The sequence below is a fragment of the Pelophylax lessonae genome, assembly GCF_965119305.1.
Source record: "Pelophylax lessonae genome assembly, chromosome: 1".
NCBI classification, from domain to species: Eukaryota; Metazoa; Chordata; class Amphibia; order Anura; family Ranidae; genus Pelophylax; species Pelophylax lessonae.
The window spans coordinates 688,255,147-688,265,684 of NC_138768.1; the positions used below are offsets into that span (position 1 = coordinate 688,255,147).

General features: G+C 41.1%; 1 protein-coding gene across 1 annotated transcript in view; it reads right to left on the minus strand.

Annotated features, from left to right (window-relative positions):
* Positions 1 to 10,538, minus strand: part of MARCHF1 (membrane associated ring-CH-type finger 1) — a 524,379-nt gene that overhangs the window by 302,090 nt on the left and 211,751 nt on the right. The window lies entirely within an intron of this gene.

Here is a 10,538-nt window from a genome sequence, read left to right on the forward strand (position 1 = left end):
GAACATCCCCACCCCCTCTCTCTCCTTATTGGCTTACTGACTTTGATTGACAACAGTGGGTGTCTTTGGCTCCCGCTGTTGTCAATCAAAGTCAGTAAGCCAATCAGGAGTGAGAGTCCCTGGACTTCAAGGCTCTCGTGCAACATCACTGGATTGAGATGAAGGGGGCTGCTGCACACAAAAGGTTTTTTTATCTTAATGTATAGAATGCAATAGGAATAAAAAGAAAAAAAAAAACCTTTTGCCTTTAGATACACTTTAAATACACAATTGAAAGCATTTTGTTGTTCGATATGTACAAAAAATACCTATTGATCCTGTCCGAAATTCAATGACTATATTACCCCCGTAGTGATTTGGCAGTTCTGGTCTGAATTTTTAAACAATGTAATTGTCACTGCTTGGGTTCCCTCTTTGAACTACACCCCATTCTTCTCCCCTCCCTATATTATGGAAAGGAGAAAAGAGGGAGGTAATCTGTAGCCCTAACACACTTCCTGACCTAGGGTGACAACACTGCTCATCTATAGATACAGTAGATTGAGCATAAGCGCGTTACTGGCAGGATCAGAAGTTTAAAATAAAAAAATGCCAAAAGGAAGAATAATGGATAAAGATAAATAGGCTGTTATATATATCATTTTTGTCCCCCCCATTTGTTCCCCCCCTCAAAGGTGCTACTTAATTTTTTTGTCAAACTAGCAAACGGAATCACCTGCTGGATTTTTATACTCCAGCGCCATTATATTTAAACCAGGTTTCCCAACTGTAAACAACCATAGTAGATATTAGCAATTTTTACAACCATTATGTCCTGATCGATTCTCCATGTAACACCCTCCTAGGTAGGTGCTAGTGAGAGAGAATATTTTTTGGCTCTTTCTGTCTATCAGAGGAGCAGCAGGTAAATCTATACTGCTTTCTGCCTACCGAGAGAGCAGGATCTGTGAGTTAGGTCTGCTCAGTGTTCTCAGATTTATTGAATCTAGATCTAGATAGTTTCCACATTGGTCCAATAGGGAGGCATGTTGGACAGTGGGAGGAAACCTGACCAATGAGTACACAGGCCTGGATACAGTCCCAGTGATTGGTAGAGACTGGCTCTATTATGGGTCATTATGGGATGCTGTATAAAAGCTAGGAGCACATGTGCTGTGGGGTCTTTGGCTGGTGAGCAGAGTCCCGGAGGGAGGGAGGTGGCTGCCTCCTCCTCTGTAGCAGTGGCACACGGTCACGGGCAGTCGGCCTTGGGACCAGAGGAAAGGAACTGAACCCAGAGGTCCAGGGAACTGACTGGAGGCGTCGAGACACTGGAGACCCTCAGAAAACAGTATCCTGAGTTCAGGGGATCGTGTCTAGGGCCTGACCTGGGGGGGCCACCCCGGTGTAGGATAGTCAGAGGACGGGTGTCAGTCTGTGGAGTGAAAGGGGATACTAGGCAAGTATCCTGAAGATAAATTACTCAACTGAGTCGTTTGTAAAGAGACTTAACTCAAATTCATCTAGGGGCAAGGTGAATCTGCAGCTTGGCTGCATCTCCAAATAGGAGTACTCATCCATTGTGAATAGTTCAATTTGGTGTATCCGACTATTCTCTTCTCCTATCCCTATTTAAAATAAAAACACCAAAAACAACTACATACCCCTGGACTGATCATTGACCGAGCCAAAGAAGTAAAGTGTTAATCTGTGAATGCCAATGTTGCTAACGGTAACCCAGGGGGACCCGAAAGGGTGTTATCCAGCAGTCCTCAAGGGGGCAGTGCTAAGTCCATAATATAGAATAAAACAATTATGGAGCCCAGCAACCTAAGGCTTACAGCTCAATTGGGCCATGAGGGTGGAACACAAACTGATGAACAGATATCTCATCAATGAAGCCCAAAGAGTATAAGAAGCTGGCAAGAGATTCAACTTATTAATGACAATGAAAAAAATAAAGATAGATTGACATGATAATGTACTGTAGATAAATATTATAACCACATACAATACATGTCTAAAAAAATACAGATTTCCTTTACAGTAACTCCTTGCTAAAACTAATATCTAAAGTAAGACTGCCCTGCAAAGAAGAACTCACCTCCCCTGCTGCCTGTGCCCTTATTATTCTGCAGTGAAGAGAAATTGTCCACTGAAGAATTAGCAAAAATCAGCACTGCTGGGAAGGTCATATTCTGCACAACCCTGTTGCGCTCAGTGGTTTCTTCTGTTAACTCATTCATTACTACTCTTTCCCATAGTGATGTAGAGGTTCGCAAGAGGAACCACTAAACATAGTGTGGGACTAGGAGATTGATACTCCTGGAAGAGTCAACTGAAGATAATTCATTGGGAAAATGATTGGGTGAAACTCATCACTCTGTGAAGACCATTGCTTGAAAGGAAGTAGTATATGTAGGAAAAGTATTTCCTTATTACCTTTGGTGTCAAGCAGGAATGGATATGGGGACGGAAGAAATAGAGAAGTTTGAAAAATAGGTAGTAAATAGATATATAGCAGTGGTTAGCAATGCTAACTTAGCAAAACTAGTAATGGGGTAATATAAACTGTAAACTGCATGTGCTCCATATATACTGTGTATATATATACTGTATATAGAATATTAGCTTCCAAGGACACAGGCCACTCTCAAAAACATCTTTTAAGGACTGTTCCTGCCTACTTTTATTACAGTGGCATTAAACCGGAATTATTTTAAGCATTTTTCACTCTGTTTTCACCTGGTGATTTGTCCAATAACACACCTCCTGTATTAGAGTGGCCCCACTCTGAATGAAGAAACACAGGCGCACCCCTGGTAAGCAGCAGTGTCAGTCTTGCAGGAGGGGAGTGTTAAATGTACTAGCAGATTTAGATACACAAACAAATTGAAGAAAAAATCCAGCTCAGAGTGCAGTTACACAAGCAGTTACAGCAAAGTTTTTTTTTTCTTTGTGGTTAAAGGTTTTACTTAACCAGTTCTAGTCCGGAAGGATTTCTCCCTTAATGACCAGGACATTTGTTGCAATTCAGCACTGCGTTATGGAAAATTGCGCATTCCTGGCACAATATACCAAAATAAAATTGAAGTAATTTTTTCCCACAAATAGTGCTTTCTTTTGGTGGTATTTGATCACCTCTGCAAGTTTTATTGTTTGTGCTATAAACAAAAAAAGAGCGACAATTCTGAAAAAGAAACAATATTTTTCACATGCTAATGTATATAATGTTCCCAAAAAAAAAATTTTTAAATCAACATTTTTCATCCTTTTAGGCCAATTTTTATTCTGCTACATATTTTTGGTAAAGAAAATCAAAATAAGCATATTTTGATTGGTTTACGCAAAAGTTATCGCGTCTACAAACTAGGGGAAAGATTTACAGTATCTTACAAAAGTGAGTACACCTCTCACATTTTTGTAAATATTTTATTTTATCCTTTCATGTGACAACACTGAAGAAATGACAGTTTGCTACAATGTAAAGTAGTGAGTGTACAGCTTGTATAACAGTGTAAGTTTGCTGTCCCCTCAAAATAACTCAACATACAGCCATTATTGTCTAAACCACTGGGAACAAAAGTGAGTACACCTCTAAGTGAAAATGTCCAAATTGGGCCCAAAGTGTCAATATTTTGTGTGGCCACCATTATTTTCAAAGACTGCCTTAACCCTTTTGGGCATGGAGTTCACCAGAGCTTCACAGGTTGACACTGGAGTCCTCTTCTACTCCTCCATGACGACATCACGGAGCTTGTGAATATTAGAGACCTTGCGCTCCTCAACCTTCCATTTTCCATTCTGCCCCACAGATGCTCAATAGAGTTTAGGTCTGGAGACATGCTTGGTCAGTCCATCACCTTTACCCTCAGCTTCTTAAGCAAAGGCAGTGGTCCTCTTGGAGGTGTGTTTGGGTTCGTTATAATGTTGGAATACTGCCTTGTGGGCCAGTTTCTGAAGGGAGGGGATCATGCTCTGCTTCAGTATGTCACAGTACATGCAGGCATTCATGGTTCCCTCAATGAACTGTAGCTCCCCAGTGCTGGCGGCACTCATGCAGCCCCAGACCATGACACTCCCACCCCCATGCTTGACTGTAGGCAAGACACACTTGTCTTTGTACTCCTCACCTGGTTGCCGCCACACACGCTTGACACCATCTGAACCGAATAAGTTTATCTTGGTCTCATCAGACCACAGGACATGGTTCCAGTGAAACGACACTGCTTTGACATGTACTGTGACAAACTGAAGTAGAGCATGATCCCCTCCCTTTGGAGACTGGGCTGCAGGGCAGTATTCCAACATAATGACCCCAAACACACCTCCAGGACAACCACTGCCTTGCTAAAGAAGCTGAGGGTAAAGTTCATGGACTGGCCAAGCATGTCTCTAGACCTAAACCCTATTGAGCATCTGTGGGGCATCTTCAAATGGAAGGTCTCTAATATGCACCAGCTCCGTGATGTCATCATGGAGTGGTGGAAGAGGACTCCAGTGGCAACCTGGGAAGCTCTGGTGAACTCCGTGCCCAAGAGGGTTAAGGCAGTGCTGGAAAATAATGGTGGCCACACAAAATATCGACACTTTGGGCCCACATTAAACATTTTCACATAGGGGTGTACTCACTTTTGTTGCCAGTGGTTTAGACATTAACCACTTCATCTCCAGAATATTTTACCCTTAATGACCAGAGCATTTTTTTGCGAAACGACACTGCGTTGATATAACTGATGATTGCGTGGTCATGCAACGCTGTACTCAAATAAAATTGATTTCCTTTTTTTTCCTACAAATAGAACTTTCTTTTGGTGGTATTTGATCACCTCTGTGGTTTTTAGTTTTTGCGCTATAAACAAAAAAAGAGCGACGATTTAAAAAAAAAAATACAAAAAAAACAATAGTTTTTATTTTTCTGCTATAAAACATTCCCAATAAAAAAAAATAAAAAAATCGAATTTTTTTTATCAGTTTAGGCCAATTTGTATTCTGCTACATTTTTGGTAAAAAAAAATCCCAAAAAGCATATAATTATTGGTTTGCGTAAAAGTTATAGCGTTTACAAACTATGGGATAGATTCTAGGACTTTTTTAATTAGTAATGGCGGCAATCAGCAATTTTTTGTCAATAAGTGACACTTTTGGGAACCAGCGACATTAATACAGTGATCAGTGCTAAATAATATGCACAGTTCCAGTATAAATGACACTGGCAGGGAAGAGGTTAACACTGGAGGTGATTAAGGGGTTAAATGTGTTCCCTATATGTGCTTTCTAACAGTATGGGGGAAGGATTGAACAGAGGCAGAGAGAGATCGGTGATTCAGCTTAGGTGAATCACACGATCTTTCCCTTCCTCTCTGACAGGAGAGCCATCTTGGACTGTTTACATTCCAGACGGCTCTCCTGTCAGTCTAGCCGAAGATCGCAGGGGGCCGGCGGCGATAGCGCTCGCTCCTCCCGCGGTTTGCCTCCCCATGTGTCTCATCACCGGCTAGATCGCGTGCACATGATCATGTAGATCTACGTGATTATGCACAGCTGAGCCGCCCTGCCGCAGTAAATCTGCGTGGGGCAGTCGGCAAGTGGTTAATGGCTGTGTGTTGAGTTATTTTAAGGGGACAGCAAATTTACATTGTTATACAAGCTTTACACTCCTTTATATATATATATATATATATATATATATATATATATATATATATATATACACACACACAGTATATAGTCCGAGACAGTAGCAAATATGAGAATTCTTTCAAACAATATTCGCAAACTGGAATAGCTGATGTTTTTGAGCGAGTAAAGTGGAAATGTAGTTGGAATAATTCAGAAACTGACAACACAACAAAAGAAAAAACAAGGGTATAGGTTTGTCTGTCTGTAAAATCTTGTGTCACACCATTAGTGAATAAAGATGTCTGTGATGAATCTGGCATGAAGAAGTTCATATGGGAAAATAAAAATGATGAAGATAAGTATTATATGCTTTTTGGAACTTGTTATAAGCCATCTCATATAAAAAGTGCTGAAGATCAAACACTGCCACAATTTGAAAAAGAAGCCAGTCGAAATTATGTGCATTATATAAGTGATAAATATTACTTAAAACAGTGATATATTAAGGTAATTTATTTAAATAGAAGATGTTTGGCATTTGCTGATTAAAAGAGGTTAGAAAAGCATGAAGTACTTATATTTTTCTGTTTTAATATTAAAGGAGTTGTAAAGTCAGAAAGTTTTTTTATCTTAATGCATTCTATGCATTAACCGGTTGCCGATCACACGCCGTGTATTTACTGCGGCAGTGTGGCTCTCCAAGGCAAACCGATGTAGGGCTACGTCGGTCGCGTGCCTGCAGCTAGGGGGCTAGCGCGCGCCGCCGGTGGCGCACTCCCACCCCCGCTTGTCATAGGGGAAGCCGATGCAGGGGTTAAGGTGCTCCGATTGCCGCCTGACACCCGCGATCGTTCCCCGCTGAGAAAGGACGTACAGCTGACCATTCTTCTCCCTGGAATGATCACAGAGCCCCTGGGATCCTTCTATATAGGATCACAGGTCTCTATGGTCATTCCACAAGCCACACCCCCCCACAGTTAGAAACATGCCCCTAGGTACACATTTAACCCCTTGATCACCCACACTGTTAGCCCCTTCCCTGCCAGTGTCATTATTACAGTAACAGTGCATATTTTTAGCACTGATTATTGTAGTAATATCACTGGTCCTCCCAAAAGTGTCAAAAATGTCAGTTAGGGGTCCGATCTGTCCACTGCAATGTCGCAGTCCGGCAAAAAAAAAAATCGCAAATCGCCGCCATTACTAGTAAAATTAATAAATAAATAAATATGACATAAATCTTTCCCCGTAGTAAGTAGATGCAATAACTTTTCCACAAACCAATCAAAATACGCATATTGTGATTTTTAGCAGAAAATAAATTGGCCAAAAATGTTAAAAAATTTTGATTTTAAATTTTTTTTTTGGGAATGTTATATAGCAGAATGTGAAAAATATTGTTTTTTTTTTTTCAGAATTGTCGCTCTTTTTTTGTTTATAGAGCAAAAAATGAAAATCTCACAGGTGATCAAATACCACCAAAAGAAAGCTCTATTTGTGAGAAAAAAAAGGGCATGAATTTTATTTAGGTACAGTATCGCATGACCGCGTAATTGTCTGTTAAAATAACACAGTGCCGAATTGCAAAATATGGCCGGTCATAAAGGGGGAAAATCTTCCAGGCCAAAAGTGGTTAAGATAAAAAAAAGAGAGAGAAAGCAGCGCTATCCACAGTTGGTATCATAGAGACTAGAAGAGCAGCCCGTATGAGAAAGTCATATTTATTGAGAAAGACACGTAAAAAAAGTTTCAAACTGGTAGCCTGTACAGGCTGGGGCCGCTGGTGGTGAAGAGTGCACAACTGGCAAGGCCACTGGGTGAGGGGTTCGGTATCCACGGTGTTATGGGGAGAGCCTCAGCTAGATGATGTCACCTGGGGGTCTAAGAAGCGATGGACCAGCCGGTGTTCAATGGGGACCACCTCCTGCAATGCAGAGCCGAGTGGAATCGCCTGGACCGGAAACCGTCAACCTTCAACCCGGAAGTGATGGACCCGGAAGTCAGGACCAGCTTGGAACGCACACAAACACAAGTTGCCGTGGCGACATGTTTCGCGCAGATGCGCTTTGTCAAAGTCCTGGACTTTGAAAAAGCGCATCTGCGCAAAACATGCGGTCATGCAGCATGTCTTTGTGTGCGTTGCAAGCTGCTCCTGACTTCCGGGTTCGTCACTTCCGGTTTGACGGTTTCCGGTCCAGGCGATTCCGCTCCGCTCGGTTCTTCATTGCAGGAGGTGTTCCCCATTGAACACCGGCTGGTCTGGCGCTCATTAGACCCCCCAGGTGACATCATCTAGCTGAGGCTCTCCCCACAACACCGTGGATACTGGACCCCTCGCACAGCGGCCTTGCCAGTTGTGAACTCTTCACCACCAGCGGCCCCAGCCAGGACAGGCTACCAGTTTGGAACTTTTTTTACATGTCTTTCTCAATGAACATTTCTCATATTGGCTGCTCTCCTAGTCTCTATGATACTAACCGTGGTTAGCGCTGCTTTCTCTCTCTTTTTTTCAAACATTTATGCTGACACCAGCATCTCCTAAGCAGCAGCACCATTGGTCAGTTGTAACTTTGGAAGTGAGATTGCTACAGTGTCAGCGCTGAAACTTTGGTTTTGTTAAGATATAAAAAAACCTTCTGTCTATAGCAGCCTCCCCAGCACCCCCTAAAATTTACCTGAACCCAATCTCTGTCCAGCTATGCCCACGAGTCCCTCTGCCGTCCAGGACTCTCCTTCCTGATTGGCTGAGACACAGCAGTCAGCCAATCGGGATAGATAAGGGGCGGGGCTGAGCTGCAGCTCTGCGTCTGACTGGACAGACGGAGCTGCAGCTTGGCTCGGGTGCCCCATAGCAAGCTGCTTGCTGTGGGGGCACTCAATAGGAGGGAGGGGACAGGAGCTGCAAAAATGGACCCGAGAAGAGAAGGATCCAGGCTGCTCTGTGCAAATCCACTGCAACAGAGCAGGGAAGTATAACATGTTTTTTAAGAAAAAAAAAAAAAAAAAAGACTTTACAATCACTTTAAGGGTGACAATAATTATCCAGACATCAATTTTTTCTAGTAAAGGACATCGATTTTTGTCAACATTACAAGACAATTATCTAAGAAAAGTGGTAACTTTACTAAGGAGATGGGAAGCTCTGCTTAATTTGATAGATTCTAACAAACCAAATTCCATATCATTTATGCAGGTTAGGATGTATGTGAGCAATGATGACAATACTATTATAATGTTTTAGTTGCTTTTTATTGAGGTATTAGATAAGGATTTGTACAAAAATAATTTTAAGAAAAAATGAAAACCAATAAACCTGAATAGGAGGCTTTAGGATAGTACGGCAAAAAAGGAAAGCATTAAAGGCTTAGTTCGCCTTTCTGCAAAAAATTATAAATGCACATATTTTTGCAGCAAACAAAATAAGCATTTATTATTTCTTGCAAGTAGCCTGCAGAGCATTGCACCCCCGATCAGTGGATCCGCAGAGGCAGTGGCAGAAAGGACTTGTGTTTTTCTCTTTCACAGATATCTGTGAATGAATTATGCGTCTGTACAGGCGGAGTCGGACGGGAATGCCCTCAGAATAGATAAAGACATCTTTACTTTACAGGATAGTTATTATATGGTTTTGAAGGTGGGAGCAGGATTAGGCTTAGATAGTATTTGACTGGTATTCTACTTTAAACACTTCAGTTTTGGAAAGTTTTACCCCCAGGTCAATTTTTACTATGCGGCACTACGCTACTTTAACTGACAATAGCGGAGTCATGAAACACTGTACCCAAACTAAATGTATATAATTTTTTTCACACGAAAAGAGCTTTCTTTTGCTGGTATTTTGATCAACAGAAGGCTGGAAAGCTCAAAGTGTTTAGGCATGTGTAGATAGATAGATAGATAGATAGATAGATAGATAGATAGATAGATAGATAGATAGATAGATAGATAGATAGATAGATAGATAGATAGATAGATAGATAGATAGATAGATAGATAGATAGATAGATAGATAGATAGATAGATAGATAGATAGATAGATAGATAGATAGATAGATAGATAGATAGATAGATAGATAGATAGATAGATAGATAGATAGATAGATAGATAGATAGATAGATAGATAGAGTGGGGATCGAAAGTTTTGGCACCCCAGGTAAGAATTTGTATTAATATGCATAAAAAAGCCAAGGAAAGACAGAAAAATCTCCAAAAAGGCATCAAATTACAGATTAGACATTCTTATAATATGTCAACAAAAGTTAGATTTTATTTCCATCATTTACACTTTTAAAATAACAGAAAACAAAAAAATGGCGTCTGTAAAAGTTTGGGCACCCTGCAGAGTTAATATCTTGTACTGACCCCTTTGGCAAGTATCACAGCTTGTAAACGCTTTTTATAGCCAGCCAAGAGTCTTTCAATTCTTGTTTAAGGTATCTTTGCCCATTCTTCATTAAAAAAGTCTTCCAGTTCTTTGAGATTTCTGGGCTGTCTGTCACGCACTGCTCTTTTAAGGTCTATCCATAGATTTTCAATTATGTTGAGGTCAGGAGATTGTGAAGGCCATGGCAAAACCTTCAGTTTACGCCTCTTGATGTAATGCCCCTTGGATTTCGAGGTGTGTTTAGGATCATTATCCATTTGTAGAAGCCATCCTCTCTTTAACTTCAGCTTTTTCACAGATGGCATCAAGTTACCATCCAAAATTTGCTGAAATTGTATTGAATCCATTTTTCCTTCTACTCGTGAGATGTTCCCTGTGCCACTGGCTGCAATACAACCCCAAAGCATGATTGATCCACCCCCATGCTTAACAGTTGGACAGAGGTTCTTTTCATTAAATTCCTTGCCCCTTCTTCTCCAAACATACCTTTGCTCATTCTGGCCAAAAAGTTAAATTTTAACCTCATCGGTCCACAGAACTTGTTTCCAAAAT